The 20,460-nt window shown below is 49.2% G+C and overlaps 1 long non-coding RNA gene and 3 other non-coding genes across 9 annotated transcripts; all 4 read right to left on the bottom strand.

Moving 5' to 3' along the window:
• Positions 1–6,170: 6,170 nt before the first annotated feature.
• On the bottom strand, positions 6,171–13,199 carry LOC132349438 (uncharacterized). 6 transcript variants are annotated; one of them, XR_009497673.1, is made up of 6 exons: positions 13,045–13,199; positions 9,433–9,692; positions 8,195–8,347; positions 7,831–8,015; positions 6,617–6,716; positions 6,171–6,539 (listed from the first exon to the last, which is right to left on the bottom strand). It is a non-coding gene; the product is annotated as an uncharacterized LOC132349438 (long non-coding RNA). The 6 variants fall into 6 exon arrangements; XR_009497672.1 differs by having other exon boundaries at positions 6,171–6,510; XR_009497676.1 differs by having other exon boundaries at positions 6,171–6,510; positions 9,433–9,548.
• On the bottom strand, positions 8,735–8,866 carry LOC132350101 (small nucleolar RNA SNORA71). Its single transcript, XR_009497849.1, has one exon. It is a non-coding gene; the product is annotated as a small nucleolar RNA SNORA71 (small nucleolar RNA).
• LOC132350097 (small nucleolar RNA SNORA71) lies at positions 10,436–10,569 on the bottom strand. The gene has a single exon (XR_009497845.1). It is a non-coding gene; the product is annotated as a small nucleolar RNA SNORA71 (small nucleolar RNA).
• On the bottom strand, positions 11,724–11,857 carry LOC132350100 (small nucleolar RNA SNORA71). The gene has a single exon (XR_009497848.1). It is a non-coding gene; the product is annotated as a small nucleolar RNA SNORA71 (small nucleolar RNA).
• Positions 13,200–20,460: the final 7,261 nt, after the last annotated feature.

Raw genomic sequence — 20,460 nt, 5'->3', positions numbered from 1 at the left:
TTTGAGATGAGCAATGAATTCAGTAAGACACTTTGATCAAATGCCTCACACATATTAAGCTCTCAATGTATGTCACTATTATAATAATAGTGCCCAGGTGCACAATCCTTCTCTAAAGCCCTTGGGACCGACTGGTTTCAGAATTGGGAATTTTTGAGTGGTAATATGAGGCATGGCCCCTGTGTTATAAAACACTTCCAGCAGGACCTGGGGCAGCATTCTATAATCAAAACACATTTCATAATTTTGCAGCAAAATTTTAAAACATTCACATAAAGTAGAAAAAAAAAAACACTAAATAGTCCCATGACAGTTCAGGTCATGTTTGCCATAAAATAAGATTGCAGGCCCTTATGGGGAATGAAGTTCAGAGATTTGGGATTTGGGGATTGAGTAAGGAGCTGTTTATGTGTCATGGTGATGGTCATTGTCAACCTCTGTTTTTTAAATGGGATGACAGGTTGATGTTTCCAGAGTGGGGAGTCAGATGTTCTTCCCTTGGATTTCTGTTTTTATTCATGTCTTACTTGATTCCTTTGCTCTGGCCCCTCCTCTGCTCCAGATGAATTTGATGGAATCCATCCTCAATTACTATGCGCTCCACATCATATACCCCTCTCTCGATGGTAAGAATAGCTGCTACTGACTGGCCCATGCAAAAGCTGAATTCTACCCTTTCTGTAGGATTCATGGTTTGTTCATTCCTTCAGCAAGGTGAGCCTCTCTTCTGTAGTGGCTGGGGGACTGGCAATGCATGATCCTTGCCCTCATGGAGTTCACACTTTGTTGGGAAGGCAGACATGTAAATGACAACACAGTTAGATAAATGCCACAGCGGAAGAAAACTGTGGGGACTCGAGGGCTGCAGGAGCTAGGAGGAGGCACTGAACCTGACTTAGAGGTCAGTCTAGACGTGCAGGAGGTGAGGGCTATGTTGACTCCCAAAGCACAAGGAGTTAGGCCAAGGGAGGAGGAGCATTCCGGGTGGCACCGTGGAGAGCACCTGGAGTTAGCATATTTGGGTCCTGGTCAGGTTAGGTCACTGACTTGCTGGGTGACCTTGATGGAAGGAGGGCTTGGGACAGTCGCTGCTTGTGAACCTAGTGGGTTCCTCCGATGCCAGAGCCTTCTCCAACTGGCCTCACCATCTGCCTTTTATGACCAAGAGATAAGAGCAGCAAAACTGGCTAGGAAAAGAGAAAGTGGGGGAGATGGTGGTCCTCGGGGATGAGTCCTTGGATATAAACACTGCATGTCCCAGCCCAGGCCTCTTTGGATGGTGGATGAAAGAGGGCTCCCGAAGGGGCCAAGAGAAGCTCAAGAGTGTGTCACATCTGTCCACCCCTGAAGAGGCCTGTGTCTCTATGTGCCCTGCATCCAGTAGCCTGCCACCTGTCAGAGTAGCCCGCTCTCTCATTGGCCAGCTGGGAATGCAACGTTCTGCATCTATATCTGCAAATATATTGAAATAAGGTATATAAACTGCTCAGGGCAATTCTTGGCTCACACTAAGCTAGATCGATAAATTATAGTTGTCATCATCCATTCTTACTTATTAAAAATTCCTTAATATACTAGGAGTAGGATGACACTTTTTAATTTAAAAAAAAAATCTATCTTAAACCATCAACCAATGTCATTCTTCTGGTGAAATCATAGAGGTGTTCTGTTTTTATCTTGTAAGGCCTAGGGAATTAGCCAGGGACGTCTGATGACCTTGGCCAGGAAAACCCGAGGTACCTAAGAGGAGTAAAGACGTGAGATTTTTGGCAAGGATGGTGAAAGATAATGAACCAACGCCAAATAGTATCCTGGAATGCTTGGTTAGTTAGCAAAGAAAGTTACGATTTTTCCTGCAGATTACTCTATCCAATCTACTGCTCTAATCATGGGCTCTTTGAAAAAAACTTATTATAAAAACTTTCCAGTCTCCTTGGCCCCTCCTTCTCTGTTTCTGCATCTTTTGGCAGCAATAGGCTACCCAGTTTCTCATGGGTTTTCCTGACCAAGGTCATTGGACAACCCTGCCTACTTTCCTGGATTTTCAGGGTAGAAACATGTCCCCTCCAACCACAAAGGCCCACTTCACACACCACACACACCACACACACACACTTCTCCCACTGGCAGGAGGCATGCCTGCTGTTTTATTTTTAATGTCAGCAGACATGTAGGCAGATTGACAAACAAGGCTGAGTCTCTGAGAACGGATCGTTGTCTGGGAGCTGGGAGTGACGGCTGACACACACTTATTTAAACGGTTCAGCTGGTCCCCTTGCCTTCTGGACTCCTGGGTTAGCTAGGCCAGCACCACAAGCGGGCAAGTCTTCCTGAAGAAGTACAACACCTGCTGGGCCTCATGCCAGGGCTGGGCCCATCACAGGATACCCTAATAAGAAGCATCATACCTGACAAGCTTAGAAAAAGAATCGATGATGCTTTGGATTACAGTTGACAGACATCCAGCTTGACTGGGTATATGCAGAAAATAGACTTCATCAGAAAGTTCTTGTAAGCAAAAGCCAACATTGGTGGGAAGATTTTAAAGGCCTGACCAATGATGTTTCTCATGCATGTCCTGTCTACAACCAAATGTCTGACAAAACTACAGACAGTCTGAAGCCAGAGCCTCAGGGTCCCTTCAACCTCCTCCAAATGGACTGCATTCAATTGTCCCTTAACAATGGGACATATGTTTTGGTCATTATATGTCTATTCAAGAAAGGATCAAAAATTCCTCTTGTGGGGCTTCCCTGGTGGCGCAGTGGTTGAGAATCTGCCTGCCAGTGCAGGGGACGCGGGTTCAAGCCCTGGTCTGGGAAGATCCCACATGCCGTGGAGCGGCTAGGCCCGTGAGCCACAACTACTGAGCCTGCGCGTCTGGAGCCTGTGCTCCGCAACAAGAGAGGCCGCGATAATGAGAGGCCCGCGCACCGCGATGAAGAGTGGCCCCCACTTGCCACAACTAGAGAAAGCCCTCGCACAGAAACGAAGACCCAACACAGCCCTAAATAAATAAATAAACCCAAAGTTAAAAAAAAAAAAAAAAATTCCTCTTGTGAGAAAGTCACAGCTTTAACAGTGACCAAAAAAGTTTATGTTGCAACAGGCGAATAAATCTGACTTTATTGTTCCCTTGTGGTCTTTATCAGATGGGTTTTATCAGACTATTCAAGTTTTCTTTCTCCTTGAGGCAATTTTTTTGGATGTTTTCTAGAAATGTGCTCATTTTGTCAAAGTTTAATTTTTTTTTTTTGGCCGCACCATGCAGCTTGCAGGATCTTAGTTCCCCGACCAAGGATTGAACCCCGGCCCTCAGCAGTGAAAGTGCCGAGTCCTAACCACTGGACCGCCAGGGAATTCCCAAAGTTTAAATTTTTATAGGCGAAAAGTAATCTGTATTCTTTTTAATCCCAGTTCTGTCCTATGTCCTTTTCCCTTCCTGAAATTATTTTTCTTCATCAGTTTCATGACTTTTCAAAGAACCAACTCTTAGCCATGTTGATCGTTGTTGTATTTTTGCCTTCTGCTTTAGTTTCTGCTCTAATTTTTATCCTCATTACTTCTATTGTTTATTACTTATTAATAAAAATTATTCAGCCTTTCTTCTAATATAAGGACGTGAGGCATGAACTTCTTCAGAATTACTTTAGCTACATCTCACAAGTACTTGTATGTAGAAATTTTCATTATCATTCAGTTCTAAGTATTTTCTAATTCCCCTATGGTTTCATCTTTGATGAGTTATTTTTAAACGCTTTAAATTTTCCAAATATATGGATTTTTCCAAACCCATTTTTGTTGTTATTGTCCTTAATTATATTGTAGTATGATACAAATGTAATCTGTATAACTGATTCTTTGGTATTTGTGACTTGTTTTGTAACCTGGAACATAAAAAGTATTTGTAAATGTAGGTGATTGAGAAAAGCATATATCCTCTAATTTGGGGGTACATGTTTCTAGATATTTATTAATCATTGCATTATACATATCTTAAGTTGTAAAAGGAGGGGAACTATTTTTGCTTTCTTGGAAACTTCAGCATTACAGGCTATACCCTGAAAGCCTCAAGGCCGAAAAAAGACAAAAAAAAATTAAAGAGGAAACTTCAATAAATAATAATATCTATCAGTTATTGAACACTTTCTGAAGCCACACCCTACACAGGCTTCCACATACAAGTCTGTTTAATCCTTACCTCACCATATTCCTGTGGAGGTGTGGTTCTCATTTCACAAGGGGAAATGGAGGTCAGGTGATGGAAACTCACATTACGTCACCCTGCTCGGTTAGACCCCACGTCTGTGACTCAGAAGCCAGTGCTCTCACGCCCCCTCCAGGCTGATGCCCCCGATTTACCCAACCCCCCCACTCATCATCACAGGAATGCAGCGCCAGGCACAGCAGCCCTCTTTGGACTCCTCAAATGACAGCCTTTCTGTAAAGGTGTCCCAGCAACTCCTTTCACGGAATTCAACTCCTTATTTTCTAGACTGGTGCTGTCTGAACCTCCTGCAGTGATGGGAATATTCTATGTATCTGCACTGTCCAACCCCGCAGCTACTTGTGGCTACTGAGCACTTGAAATGTGGCTGATAAAACTGAAGACCTGAATTTTAAAAGTTTTATTTAAATCCATTAAAATAGCCACAGGTGTCTGGTGGCTTGCCATAATGGACAGCAGTTCTAAACAAGCTCCAGGAGGCACCCCGTTTTGTTTAAAGCTGCATCCCCAATACCTACAGTGCCCAGCAGTGCGTGTCCTGTAACGTTTGGTGTGTGGAGACATTATCTATATATTTATTGGTGACCCCTTTTAGGGCACAAACTGTCTTATTCACCATTGTACCCCTATGTCTAGTTATGATGTCTGGTTAGTCTCCCACCAGCTGCTCCAGTGAGGCCTAGTTTCCCAGCCAAGGTTTGTGCCTTACTGACCTTAAGCCTGGCTCCTGGGTCACCTTGGATGAATGCTCTCCTCAGATCTCCTCAGGCCCTCCAGGCCTGGGATGGCTACTGCTTCACACACTGCGGTAGAACAGGGCAGGCACGATGACCAGTGCCCGGTGTCCCCAGGAACACTGGTCAAGGACTGGCCTGCACGGCAGCAAACGTCACGCTCAGCCACAGCTGTGTCTCCAGTGGACCCAGACTCCTTCTCTCAGCATCTTTCCAGGCAGCTACAACCAGCTGAATAAAGGTGGCAACAGAAGTCAGAGGATAGTCCTTGGAGTGAGACAGAAAAAGGACTTCCTGCTTCTGGATGCCTCTACCAGGAACTAGCTAGCAGGGCAGAACATTCAGCCATGAAGAATGGCTAGCAGGGCAGAACATTTCAGCCATGAAGAATGGCTAGCAGGGCAGAACATTTCAGCCATGAAGAATGCCTGCCCCTGCACAGACCTTCAGGGTGTCAAAGCCACCAGGCAGGCCTGACAGCCTGAATCCTGCCTCAGCTCAGCCAAGGTGGTTTCAATTCCAAATGCAGAAACTGGACAATTAAGTCCAGCCTTTCATCACAGCCTTTGGGACATACTTCCTCATGTAGACTCCTCCATCTATAAAATGGAGATTAAAAAGTTCACATACATGTCCTCAGTGCAACTGTTGATTTTACCCCAATTATCTCCAAAAGACTGAGTCCACCAATGGCAGCTCCACATTCACCATTCTTACCTTTACTCAGTAACCTGTCCTCTCAAGTTGACACCATGTATTTTACACCCAGATAAGTTGACCAACTTGTTCCAGTTTGCCCAGGACTTTCCTGGTTTTGGCAATAAAGGTCCCATGTCTGAGAAACCCCTCAATTCCAGGCAAACTAGGCCAGTTGGTCACACAAGCAGGTACGTACTCATGAGACAGGCACCCACAGCTTCCCCAATGCCATCAGCACCTGTCTCACTCCGGTCCCCATCACCCTTCCCAAGCCCTGGCCTGACTGTTCCTCGACGCCCTCAACTCTCACAGGTCCTAACCTGAGCCAACCACCAGCGTTTGTTCACCCCCGTCCTAACAGAACACCTCAAACAACAGCCCGTGTGCCAAGCCTCAGGAGCAGGACGGAAAGGCTCAGAGTGAAAACAGGATTTGGCCTGTGACCCACTTTCTCCCTGCCCAGCCTCGCTGGCACGTGGTTCGTTACTGACTTAAAACACAGGCGGGGGTGGGGGTGCATACAGTTTATTGAACGGATGTGTGGAGAGAAAAGTGATGATGATGAGCAGCTGCCAACTCAAGAGACAAACTCTCGGTCACTGAAGCCACGCAGGCACGGCAGAGGGACGGGGGCCGGCCTTCCCCGTCCACGGTGTCCAAGCGCACTGCTGTCGGGACTCAGAGCCAGCTGAAGGGGACCCCAAGCCCCCAGTCCCAGCGCTTTGCCCTGATTTCTCGTGCTGAGTGAACAGTTCTCCCATGACACTCCGAGCAGGCGGCGGGGAGCTCTTCACGTGTGGACTGCACTCTCCATTCTCTGCCCCGCTGGTGTCCACGAACAAAAGGAATCTACAAGAAAGGACAAGCGAGACCAACGGCTGGGAGTTCCCATTTGCATAAACTCAAACCAGCCAACCCTCTGGAGGTGAGTTCCCAGCCCGTGGCATTAACTCACCTTGGGGAGAAATACCGGCAATGCCAGATCCCAAGTCACCCCAAAGTCACTGACTCATGGCCCTGGGACTTCCTCAACGATCTCCAGATCTAACGCTGACCTAGGAGGGAGAAGAACCATACAAGCATTTAATCTCCAGCACCATCTTCTCCCCAAGTAACATCACTGAGAGGGTCCCAATCGACTAGGCCCTACTAGGTATCACCAGAATAGGACTTCCCTGGTGGTCCAGAGGCTAAGACTCCACGCTCCCCAATGCACAGGGCCCGGGTTCGATCCCTGGTCAGGGAACTAGATCCCACATGCCGCCAACTAAGACCCAGCACAGCTAAATAAATAAATATTAAAAACAAACAAACAAAAAAAACTGACCTTAGATATCACCAGAATAGACGGGATAATAAAGGAAAACACCTCAAAGGTTCGGTTTTTAGAATAAACAATTTTCTTTCAAGCAGTTCCCGATCAAGGCAACTGGCCAGATACACCAGAGCTCAGTCTGAGCTCACTGTCAGAGACTTTGACACCAAGTTCCCACTGCATCTTGATCAAAGGATGGACCACCGTCCTCAGCAGTTCTCCCACCACCGTCATTACTTCTCTGCCCAGTCCGTCCCAAGGCCCCAGTAGCTGTCATCCTATTCTGCAAAGACCCACTTAATATGCCCACCCAAGAAAGGCAAATGAAAGAGAAACTTCCAGAAAGACTCATTAGGTGCCCAGATGGGTGAAAATCAAGACTGCCAGGCCCATTTGAAGGATAAATGAGAAAATATCATTAACGCTTGAGGACACTACACAAGTGACCCCCAACTCAACGTGTGGGACTTTGCACCCAGAGGTTTAAAGTGCCAGGTCTGGGATGGGGGTGTACGGGGGGAAGATAAAGTCTTTTCAAAATGGTCACCATCAGCCATTAAATCCTCCAGGCTGGCTGAGGAGCCCCAGGACCAGGGACTAGGCTGTGGGACAGGACAAGCCTCTGATGCGAAGGGGCAGAGGGCAGGTTTGAAAGACAAGGGAAGTCTCAGATTTGTTAGACGGCTACTGAGGACCAGGTGGTTCACATATATTAGTCTCACTACTTTCACGTCATCATGAGATGAGAACAAAAACATCTGGCAAAACAGGATCAAACAGGAGAAACTCGAATGTAGATGGAAGAAAAGGAGCCCTCAGGCCAAAAGTGGGTGGTGAGTGGGACCCCACCTCACCTGTTGTCTGGGAGCCAGACACGCCTCTTGGGAGCACCACGTTGCCCCTGCAGAGTCTACTAAGCGAAGGCGCCGGTGCAGGGTTGCGGCCTCCACCCAACACATCTGCAGCGCAGAAAGGCAGAAGGGCAGCCCCTGCTGACGGCTGACTACATGGCGGGAGACACCTCTTGCCACACAACATCCTAACATGAACCAGAAAGCAAGCCTTGAGTCTACAGATACAGACTCACAGACCCACAGGCCTGGGATTTCTTCTCCAGTGAACACCTGGGGTCACCCTTTTTAAAAGAGAACCCACAAAAGCACAGGTTAAAAGCGGGGGCTACAAAGAGGTTGGTGAGTCAGGGCACTCTTCTCTCACCAGTGACTGACAAGAAAACTCCTCGGGCTTCTGGCAGACCGTGATGAATGGAACCTTTCTGAATGATTCGGAGTTGGTAGGACCCCTCTTTGCTCCTACATCTGGCCCACCTTTATTTTTCTTTCTCCACATATTCGACACTACTGGTGGCTCCTGGAGAAGCAATACACATTGTGCTCAAGAAACGGTAAAGGGAAAAAAACCAAAAAAAGAGTAAAGGAGCAAAGTCAACACACAAACAAGCATGTCGGTCATGGGCTGCCTTGAATAATCTATTATTATGGGTCGTCCTCCATTCCTGTGAAGTTCATAGAGCAGAACCTACGATTTACAGTTCTCCCATGTGCCCTTCAGCATTATCTGAACTTATTCCAGTGTGAGGTCCAAATACAAATGGATGGACTGGTTTCTGTCCGGAGGCTCCTTTACTTCAAAGACAAAGTGAACCTCCACAAGTCCGGGGTCCAGCCCGGTCACCATATCACACGTGGGTCGGCAAAGGCCCGTGCTCTGAAGGAAATGGCAGGACCAAAAAGCTAGTGTGTGAAAGCTCCAGGGTTTGGAAGGGACAACTGGGCCCTTCAAACACGGGGAAAGGTCTTTCAGCGACTCCTGTCCCTGCACTATCGATGACCAGGGCACGGGCAGCCCACGATCACTTTCGATGCAGGAGCAGAAAAGGACAGAAAGAGCCAGGAAGGACGGGAGGCTGGAGCCAGGGGCCTGGGTCAGGGAGAGCAGCCCAGCCCAGCCGAGTCCCAGCAGCTTCTGTCGTGTCCTGCCAAGACCCCACAAAACCTCCCTGCCAGGGGGAGTCAAGACACTTCCAGCATAAAAAACTGGAAATGCTTTTGGGCTGAAAAAGATCAGGATCATGTGGTCATGGCACCACCATGAAAAATTTTTTAGAACTTTTGCTGCTATCCCAGCTTTGCTCTTCAGATGAAGATGTGGAGTCTGAGATGGGGTCACAGCGCTAGACAGGATGAGAGGCGGGACCGGTCTCCATCACAACGCTACTTGCACTGACACCCCAGGGCTCGGAAGGGAGATGCCCCGGGGAGCCCTTCACCCAAGCAGGTTTCTACAGGGCCCTCCCCTAGGCGTGTGGGGGACTGCCCCACAGCAGGATGCTACTGTCACCGCACTTCCCCTTACATGATCACCCGAGCCCCAGAAAACACACACGTGACTTTACAAAAAACACAAAATTCCAGAGAAAGGTCCAAAAGCCTTACCTGGGGCCCCAGGGCCTAGCGCCTGGCTGACACGAAGATGACGCCTCCTGTGGAGCCTCTGTGCACACAGACCCAGCTGCAAAGGAAAATCGGTGAACGGGCACTCACAGCAGGCCCTGGGGAACACACGGAACACTTGGCACAGCAGCTGGCAGTTTCTAGCACCCACGAAGGCAGGCTGTTACTGCAGGACCTGAACGGCCACACTACGGTATCAGGAACAAGGACGATTTGGCCCTAGGAAGGGGTCTGCAGGTCATCTGCGACAGGAATAACACCCACGTTACCCTGTGTGCCAAGTGTGATCAATTTGCTGCTAACCAGTCTGCAGGCTGTAGCTGCCTGGCAATGACTAGAATGGCCCGGGAGGGGTAACAGGTCGGGGGAGGGCCCCGTGCCTGCTACGTAGTATAAGGGCGACTTACACATGCATCCTCAACTATACTGGGCTTTGTCCAGGTCGGTCACTAGAAAATCACCCACAGCGGACCACGGGCCCTGCTCATGACCAGGATTAAAGGCAGATTATAGTAAGTCTACCGTTCATTACAGAAACAACAATTCCAGTGGAGAAAAGGAGGCTGACCCGGCAGGCTGGCTTGCTGGAGGGCTTGGTTCCCTGACACTCTGCAATGGGAGGAGCCCTGTCACCTCACAACAGGTGGGTCATCTCCACCTCTTCTGGGGTTTTTTTGGTCCAGGTGCTATGCATCAGGCACCAGACACAACACAAAACAAGGAGGCGCTGCCCTCAAGATTACAGCATAAGGGGCACGATCAGCAAATCAGCACTTTCTAGGTGTGATCAGTGCTGAGGGGCGGGGCTGAGGATGTGGGATGAGGAAGGGGTGCGATGGGGAATCAGAGAAAACTTCCGGAGGGGAGCCCTCCACTGCCAGCCCGTGAACTGCTGAGGCAGGGCCCTGTTTGGGAAAAGGGGCACTCAAGTGAGCACACAGCGCCAGGGACCAGGAAGCAACACAAATCAGTGGGAAGAAAGACATGTACGAAAGCTCCAGAGTTTGCAAGGGACAGGAGTGAACCCTCCAAACACGGGGAAAGGCTTTCAGCAATTCCTCTCCCTGCACTATCAATGACCAGGGCATGGGCAGCCCACGATCACTTTCGAATGCAGGGGCAGAAAAGGGCAGTGAGGGAGCTGAGAAGGGAGGCCACTGCCAGCATCCTGGGAAACGGCCTGGCCTAGGAACAGACCAGCAGACAGGTCACTGACCAGACGTACAGCCTGAGATGACAGAACCACCCGATGATTCACCAGTCCCTGCCAAGAGCTGAAGAGAAGACTAACGGCAGAAATACTGAGAACTCTTAGGTACTGAAGGAATGTGTGTTAAGTGGCACCAGGATTGAACCCCTGACAGAATTCTCGCTCAGGCTCACAGAAGGGCACTTGGCTGGTCACTGGATGTGAATCTCTGTCCTCTCAACATCACAGCAGCCTCCATCCAGGCTCTCAGGAGCAGAAGGGGGTCCACGCCTCCACTGCACCCTCACTCTCCACACCTCAGCACCCAGCACCTCTGGCCTCACACCCTGCACACAACCCAAGTACTAGAGAACCGGCGGGACACCACTCACCCGGGACTCAGTCCCGCTCTCCCTGACGACGCGTCTCATGCAACAAGAGCTACGTGACACTCCTGCAGGGGACAAGAAGCTGTCCCGGGATCTGCCCAGCTGGCAGGACACCATCATGCTCATCGACAGGAAAACACGGCGCGTGTGCTGGGGGGATTCGGGTCTCAGGCAATGAACGCACTACAGCCTGACTCCCTCCATCCTCAGACGGCCTCATACTTGGTCACTGCTAGTCACTGAAGCCTGTCCTGCATGGAAGGGACAAGTATGGGTCCCCTGAACATGGGGAAAATCTTGCAACTTTTCCTCAGCCCATATTACCAATGACCAGGACACAGGTAGCCTGTAACCACTTCAAATCCAGAGGCAGAAAAGAACACAGGGCTGCTGAGACTGGAGACCAGGGTCAGAAGACCACAGCTGTGGCAAGACCCATTCCCACTCTCCTTTTTTAAAGCCTCAGAGAAACCAGCACTAAGCCAGGCAGAGGGCACTCAACAGACTCCAGGTGCCAGGAGACATCTAAAGAGGTGGTGGGGGGAGTTCCCTGGCGGTCCAGTGGTTAGGACTCCGTGCGCTTTCACTGCCATGGCCTTGGTTCAATTCCTGGTCGGGGAACTAAGATCAGGCAAGCCGTGCGGTGTGCAATAATACATAAGTAAAATAATAAAAAGGCGGTGGGAGGAAGGCCGTGTGGGACAGCTCCAGAGTTCGGAAGGGACAGGAGTGAACCCTCCAAACACGGGGAAACGCTTTCAGCAACTCCTCTGCCGGCACTACCAGTGACCAGGGCACAGCCAGCCCACGATCACTTCCCAATGCAGGGGCAACAAAGGGCAGAAGAAGAGCCAGGCAGAGGAGCCCATGTTAGCAGCCGGCTCTCCACCCAGGCAGGGGAAAGCTGCCCAGCCAAGCCCGGGACCCCAAAGCTATCCTCACTTCATGGAAAGACTCCATCTCCCCTCATCAACAGAGGCCACAGGAAGACCAGCTTCTCGTAAAAATGCCTCAAGTACTCATCCACCCACAAAATACCAACTAAGTACCTACTAACCACTTGCCAGGCACTGGGGGTTCAAAGACACAGACCAGGCCTATGCCCCCCGGACTGCTTGCTGTTTCCCCCCTCAAACGAAAGGAGAGCTCAGGAGAATGAAGTAACTCACCCGAGGTTCCACGGCTAACGAGGGGCTGCGTCAGCATCTGAACTCAGGCCTTTCTGGCCCCCAAACCCAGCCCCAGCCTCCTGCACAAGACTTTGCAAGACAGTTCCCAGAACCCCCTAAGCCCAGGGACCACCCCCTCTGCGGCGGGGCAGGAAGGCCACGGCCCCCAGTTCAAGGCCCTCAGGAGCAGCACGTGCCCAAGGGACAGCTCAGCCCCTGGACACAGTGGGGCGCAGAGGCAGTGCGCTCAGGGTCCTGCAGGAGAGGAGGGGGCGCTGGCAGAGGCGCAGGGCCCGGCCAGGGAACGGGTGCGGAAGGGCTTCGGTGCGAAGCAGGGACAGGAAGCCAGACTCTGCCCCTCGGGGGCCCTGGGGCGCCCTCACTTTAGAGCTCAAACACCCGTTTGGAAAATGGAGGTTTCAACACTTTCCCTTAAAGCTTATTAAGGGGAAATGGGCTAACGGTCACCAGAGTATTTGGCCGGTAACCGACGAGCGGCTTTGGGGCGTGAAACGCTGGAGTCGGAGGTGATGGGCAGTGAATCAGGGGCTCTGGCGCCCCTCGGGCCAGGTTCACACGGGCTCTGCACGACCCCCTGCGAGACCTCGGGCCCACGCGTCACCCGACCGGTCTCTCGACATCAGCGGGCACAAGTCTCCCCACGGGGCGGGTGAGGCTCCGAGACGGCGCCGGCCGGTGGCGCGGTGACCCGAGGCCTCTTTGTCGAAGACACGAGGGCCGAGAAGTCGACATGCGGCGCTCCCCGCCCCCTCGGGCCTCAGTTTCCCCTTAGGGTGGGGTGGGGGCGGAGCAGACCACGTGCCCAGCGCTCCCCGCAGTAACGCACCCGGGGCGCCGTGAGAGATGGCGCGGGACAGAGGCGGAGACACAGCAGACAGTGCGGGAAGGTGCGGATGTCCGCGGGTGCTGGGAGATGGCGTGGATTCAAGAGAAACAGAAACCACCAGAGCCGGGAACCTTCTCCACCCGCGCAGCGGCGGCGGAACTGCAGCAGAGGCCAGGCCTGCGGCCTAGAGCGGCGTCGCCGGGAGCGGATCCCTTGCGCGCGGTCCTGCAGCGACCTCTGGTGGAGCGGAGCCCGAGTTCTGCGTCGGGATGACTTGGTTAATTTCCAGAAGCAGTCTGAAATTTTGAAAATAACATTCCCTCACCTGTTTTGCTTTTCTGTGTGTTCTGTTTGTTGTCACTGATTTGTCATTAATTTGTAGGAATGGTGACTCTTCCACATGAAGAGCTTTAATTAGCAAAAGTTCTTTTTTTTTTTTTTTAATATCCGAGTATAGCTGATTAATAATATTGTGTTAGCTTCAGGTGTACAGCGGAGTGATTCAGTTATACAGATATATATATCTATTCCTTTTCAAATTCTTTTCCCATTTAGGTTATTACAGAGTATTGAGCAGAGTTACCCCTGCTATACAGTAGGTCCTTGTTGGTTATCCATTTTAAATATAGCAGTGTGTACATGTCAATCCCAATCTCCCAATCTATACCTCCCCTGCCACCCTTCCCTGCTGGTAACCATAAATTCGTTCGCTAAGTCTGTGAGTGTGTTTCTGTTTTGTAAATAAGTTTGTTTGATCATTTTTTTTAAGATTCCGCATGTAAGCAATATCCTGTGATATTTGTCTTTGTCTTTGACTTACTTCGCTCAGTATGACAATCTCCAGGTCCATCCATGTTGCTGCAAATGGCACTATTTCATTCTTTTTAATGGCTGAGTAGTATTCCATTGTATATCTGTACCACATCTTCTTTATTCATTCACTTGTTGATGGATATTTAGGTTGAAGAGCTCATGTATTGTGTTGAGTTTAGACAATAGGGATCTTGTCCGATTGACCATTGTATTCAGTTTAGTGGCTGTCACAGTTGAACAAATGAATGAATTATGGCCGTATACTTATTTGGACACATCACCAGACTAAAATATTGTTCAGATGACCTGAAACTGGAACATGAGGGTGACAAGGAGATAAGCCTACAGAGGTGGGCAAGTACTCTGCTAAAACGTCATCCTAAAAGTAAAAGCAGTCTTGAAGCAGAGGGACTTGATCAAATTTGCATTTCGGGGACCTGGTCAGATTTGCATTGTGCCAGAGAAGACAGACAGAGGTCCCATACTCCCGATGGCACTACAGAGAGGCTTGAGAGGGGGGCTCTCGGCCCCTAATCCCACAAGCACTAACACTGCCTGCATCCTGGGCCGGGTGTATCTCTCAGACCTGAGGCAACCCTGCCACTGACTTGGTCCACATTCTCAAGTGCAAACAGCCCACCCTTGTGTCCGAGCAAGCGTCTCCCCACTTCAGATTCCTGGCACTTCACTAAGTCAGCACAGTGTGGAAATCCAGGCCTGACCGATGCAACGGAGAAGGAAATGGTGGGGGGGGGGGGGTTCTCTGAGGGTGAGAACACTCAATCTTCTGTACCTGGGAGGAGCCTGTGGGATTCTAACACTGTGAGAACACTGGGGCTCTCCGTGATGAGGAGGGGCCGTGGGATGCTGTGGCGGGAAGGACACTGGACAAAGGGGTCAGGTGTGCACACAGCCCCAGTGTCCTCTGCTGCCTCCTGCTCTTGCCCTTACTCTCCCTGTGGCTTTGGCTAAGTGACCTAACTTTGCCCGGCCTTAGTTTTGCTTTTCTGGAAATGGGCAGAGTCATGGTCCCCCCTCCCCCAATAGTGTTGCTGTGAGAATTAAGTGAAACAGTGCACACCGAGAACACAGCACAGAGCAGATGGCCAGGCACGGTAGTTGCTATACTTTGGTATTTCTGCGAAAGCCCAGGGCTTCTGTCACTGTGAGGACACCGTGAGATTATTTATGAGGCAGAGACAGTGTGCTGTATTTGAAGAGCCTAAGGCAGCACTATCCAGTAGAAACATAATGCCGGCCGGCCGCATGTGTAATTTTAAACCTTCCAGGAGCCACATTAAAAAGGTACCAAATGTACAGAACATATAAACAACAAGGTCCTACTGCATAGCACAGGGAACTATATTCAGTATCCTAGGATAAACCATAATGGAAAAGACTATAAAAAACAAGGTAGGGGCTTCCCTGGTGGCGCAGTGGTTGAGAGTCGGCCTGCCAATGCGGAGGATGCAGGTTCGAGCCCTGGTCTGGGAAGATCCCACATGCCGCGGAGCAATTAAGCCTGTGAGCCACAATTGCTGAGCCTGCGCGTCTGGAGCCTGTGCTCCTCAATAAGAGAGGCCGCGATAGTGAGAGGCCCGCGCACCGCGATGAAGAGTGGTCCCCGCTTGCCGCAATTAGAGAAAGCCCTCGCACAGAAACGAAGACCCAACACAGCCATAAATAAATAAATAAAATTAAAAATAAAATAAATAATAAAATTAAAGTGAACTAAAATTTAAAAAAACAAGGTATATATGTGTATAACTGATTCACTTTGCTGTACAGCAGCAGAAATTAACACAACATTGTAAATCAACTCTACTTCAATAAAAATAAACAAATTAAAAATAAAGAATTTAGGGACTTCCCTGGCGGTCCAGTGGTTAAGACTCCACGCTTCCACTGCAGGGGGCACAGGTTCCATCCCTGGTTTGGGAACTGAGATCCCACATGCCGCATGCGGTACGGCCAAAAATTTTTTTTTAAATTAAAAAAAAATAAAAAGGTACCCAAAAAGGTGAAATTAATTTTAATAGTATATTTTATTTAACCCAAGATAACCGAAATATTACATTTCAGTGTGTAATCAATATTTTTAACTTATTAATAAGATATTTACGATTTCTTTTCCTTTGTTCAAAGTCTTTGGAATCGGTGCTTGTTTTATACCGACAGCGCATTGCAGTTGGGACCGACTACGTTTCCAGTGCTCTGTGCCGCATGTGGCTGCACGTGTCTCGTGGCTGCTGTATATCAGCACACGTCTAAGGCCACCTGGCTTTGATCAGCCCTTCAGAGCCAGAGGAGAAAAGCAGCAAGCAGGAGGCTGAGAGCATGTCCCTACCACAGGCCCCCGCCACCCATGAGCCTGGGACATCCTAGGGGGGTCTGGGCCTCCTGCAACACTCAGGTTGGAAGCCTCATTGTTCTGAGCTGGAGATTAAGGGAAAGGTGCCTTCCAAAAGCTGGGAAGGGGCAGAGCCACAATTCCAACCTAGATGATCTCCTGTACCCTTTGCACCCGTGATGCTAGGGAGGGGATCTAGGCTGGTTCATTTCTGCATCCCCAGTGCCTAGAGGAGGCTGGGCATCTAAGAGGCGTGGCTGATGTTTGCTGTTAGCGTAACAGGCTATTAAAATGGACATTTCAGCCAAAGCACCAAGGAGGCACCAAGATAGTGGAATGAACCGCGTAACAACAACAAATCACAGTTGTGGTAGGTAAAAGGTGGTTCAATCTTGGCAGTTTTTGAAGGTTCCACCTGCTATCATGGCAGCGGCCTTCTAAAGAAGGCATTGGACCAGATGCAGAATTTAGGAAGAAAATAACTGGAAAATGGTGACTTGTGACTCAGTTCTCTCTTCTAATTTGAGAGTCTTAACAGTACAGTGTTAGACATGAAAAAGAGAGGGAATTATGGACTCTGTGTCTTAAAATAGTCCCCCCCCACCTTGCCCCCAAGAAGGAGAGTAGGAGGAATTTCCCCTTTCTCTGGTGATCCTCATACCAGGAACTTCAGCAGGAACACATGGGAACTTGATAAATGTCACCTGGAGTTGGGGAGCACAGGTGACCCGTGCCCAACCCGCTCCTCAGTCAAAAGTTCATTGTCTCCTTCAACAGGTGTAAAATCTGGGATAGGACTGTCCACCTGCTGCCCAAGAGGTTCTGCCCTACAGGGAGCCTGCTAGGGGGAGGGGACCCCAAGAAGAGGGCCTGTTCACATCACTGGGGGTACAGTCAAAGGGCACCAGGAGGGGGGGGTCTCTGAAGAACCCCTGAAATAGGGGCTGAGGGAGAATACTCAGCGTCAATTTCATGCCCAGCCTGGAGAGAAATGTTTCCCCCATCTCACTCGTCATTCCATCTGATCCTGGAGGTATTGAGAGTGGGGGTGGGCTGGGGAGAGTGGGCAGAAACCTGGTGAAGAGGAACACATTTGCATAAGCAAGGGGAGAAGGTTCCCATCCCCTCCCAGCAGACAGCAACCCACCCTATGCTTGGCCCCAGTTGGTGGAGAGCAGAGAAGTCTGACGTATCAATGATCATTGAAAACATGATTAATACATGAGATGGACATTTAAAATAATTGAATGAAAACTATGTTCCCCATTTTTAGTAATACAAGACTTGTTACCTAAGAATGATCAGAAGACTGATGACTGCCTGATATTTTTCTAGGGGCAGGGAAAAGGTACTTCCACTTAGAAAGTTTAAAGAGACAGGCAAAAAAAAATGTTTTTATGATGACATACCAGAAGTCCCTCTTTCAACATACTGGTCACATTTATAAAGGATTGGGCTGTGGCTGGGAGGCCAACATTCCATCATCTTGGAGTTTGTGACCTCACAGTGGCTGAGAGATTCCTGGAGCCTGGAGATGGGGGGGATGGGGAGATGGGGTCTCGGCTGGCTAGACAGATTTTCCCATGGAGGTGATGCCCAGGGTCTAGGCTGGAAGTCAGCAGCTGGCCCGGTGAGTCCCGCAGGATCTCCAAGCCCGGTCCCCGCACTAAGAATGATCAGCATGCTGGCGGTCTTGCTAATTCTGTTCATCTTCCTCCTCGCCGTCTTACTGATCATCTGTTACTGCATCTTTCGGGAGGAATAGGCTTGGGCTCCTGCAGGCTGGGACTGAGGCCCATTGGTAGCCTTGGCCAGTCCAGCCACCCAGGGCCTCTGCTGCCCCATGGCCTGGGTCTGGGCCTGTTTGGGAGCCCCCAGCAGCCCCCAGGCCCTCACTGGATGCTCAGACACACTGAGATGAGACAGAGGGTCTCCTCGGCAGGGTCAGTTCCCACCGAGGTGTCAGCATCCCCTCCTCCCTGTGTCCCCTCGCTGGTCCTCTGACCCCCACAGCCTCTTTGTCACTAGTTCCGCTTCTGGTTCATTTCTGTCCTGGGCTGAAGGCCACTGGTTCCGGAGAGGGGGGTCAATGTGGGCTCAGTGAAAGTCTAAATGGCGCAGGCCTCTGCCATGGGGACAGACAGGAGAAGAGGTGGCCCACTCCCTTCCCAAACAGGCAGGGCTGGGCCCTGGGGGACCAGAGTCGAAGCAAAAGACTGATAACCTTCGCTGGTGACATCACACTTTCCTTCTATCTGTGGTGGACAATCCTTGAAAACGACCTTCTTGACTAATGAATCTGGATGGTCTTAGCTAATTAACTTGGGTTTCCCTGAACAACAACTTTGGACCTCCTTTGCTAACTAAATAACTGAGATGTTTGTCATTAATTATACTTAAGCTTTCCTGGCTTGAGAATCATGAACTTTCTTGCCTGAATACCTGGGCCTTCCGGGATAACAATATTTGACTTTGGGTCGTTATCTCTCACCATGCTAGCTGACTATATCAATTCTTTACTCTTAAGACCTTGGGTTGTCCTGGCCAAGGGCAGCAGACATCCCTGACTATTTTTCTGGGACTTCTAGGATAAAAGTAGAAGAATTCTTCTATGATTTCACCATTACATGTGATATTGACTGATGGTTTATGATGTATATTCTATTTTTAGAATTCTAAGACTCTTTCAAAGTTATGAATGAATAGTAATTTTTATCAAATTATGATAATCGTGATGATGATGGTGATAGCTAAAATGTATTACTAGCTGACGATAAGCCAAAAGCTAAAAAAAAAAAAGCACTTATGGTACTCATGTATTTCAATGCATTATTTTACCTATTTTTAAATTTTTGAATTGTAAAGTACACATAACATAAAATTTACCATCTTAATCATTTTATTTTATTTATTTATTTTTGGCTGCATTGGGTCTTCGTTGCTGCGTGTGGGCTTTCCCTAGTTGCGGTGAGCAGGGGCTACTCTTCGTTGTGGTGCGCAGGCTTCTCATTGCGGTGGCTTCTCTTGTTGCGGAGCATGGGCTCTAGGCGCATGGGCTTCAGTAGTTGCGGCACGAGGGCTCAGTAGTTGTGGCTTGCGGGCTCTAGAGTGCAGGCTCAGTAGTCGTGGCGCACAGGCTTAGTTGCTCCGCGGCATGTGGGATCTCCCTGGACAAGTGCTTGAACCCGTGTCCCCTGCATTGGCAGGCGGATTCTTAACCACTGCACCACCAGGGAAGCCCCAGTCATTTTTAAATACTCAGTTCAGTAGTGTCAAGTACATTCACATCGTTGTACAATCAATCTCCAGAACTCTTTTCATCTTTCAAGCTGAAACGCTGTACCTATTAAACACTAACTCCCTATTCCCCACTATCCCCAGCCCCTGGCCACCACCATTCTACTTTCTGTCTCTGAATCTGACTACTCTGGGTACCTCATATAAGTGGAATCATATAGTATTTGTCCTTTTATAACTGGCTTATTTTACATAACGTAATATTATTAAGGTTCATCCATGTTGTAGCATTTGTCAGAATTTCCTTCCTTTTTAAGGCTGAATAATATTCCATTGTATGTATAGACCACATTTTGTTTATCCATTCATCCATCAATGGACACTCGAGTAGCTTCTACCTTTTGGCTATCGTGAATAGTACTGCCATGCACATGGGTGGACAAATATCCCTTTAAGACCCTGCGTTCATTTGTTTCGAGGATAAGTGGAATTGTTGGATCCTAAGGCAATTCTATTTTTAATTTTTTGAGCAACCACCATACTATTTTCCACAGTGGCACACCATTTTGCATATTTTATCTACTTTGAAGTTGAAAACTTGAGGTTCAGAAGGATTAAGTAGCTTGCTAATGTGTAAAATGTGGTAGAGAAAAATTTCAAGTATGTCTATTGAATTAGTTTCCTAGGGCTGCCATAAGAAATTACTGCAGGGCTTCCCTGGTGGCTCAGTGGTTGAGAATCTGCCTGCTAATGCAGGGGACACGGGTTCGAGCCCTGGTCTGGGAAGATCCCACATGCCGCGGAGCAACTAGGCTCGTGAGCCACAACTACTGAGCCTGCGCGTCTGGAGCCTGTGCTCCGCAACAAGAGAGGCCGCGATAGTGAGAGGCCCGCGCACCGCGATGAAGAGTGGCCCCCGCTTGCCACAACTAGAGAAAGCCTTCGCACGAAACAAAGACCCAACACAGCCAAAAATAAATAAATAAATTAATTAATTAATTAAAAAAAAATTTACC

This window comes from Balaenoptera ricei, chromosome 15 (genome assembly GCF_028023285.1).
Source record: "Balaenoptera ricei isolate mBalRic1 chromosome 15, mBalRic1.hap2, whole genome shotgun sequence".
Lineage (NCBI taxonomy): Eukaryota > Metazoa > Chordata > Mammalia > Artiodactyla > Balaenopteridae > Balaenoptera > Balaenoptera ricei.
Note: the sequence above shows the minus strand (reverse complement) of the source record. Positions and strands in the feature narration are given on the sequence as shown.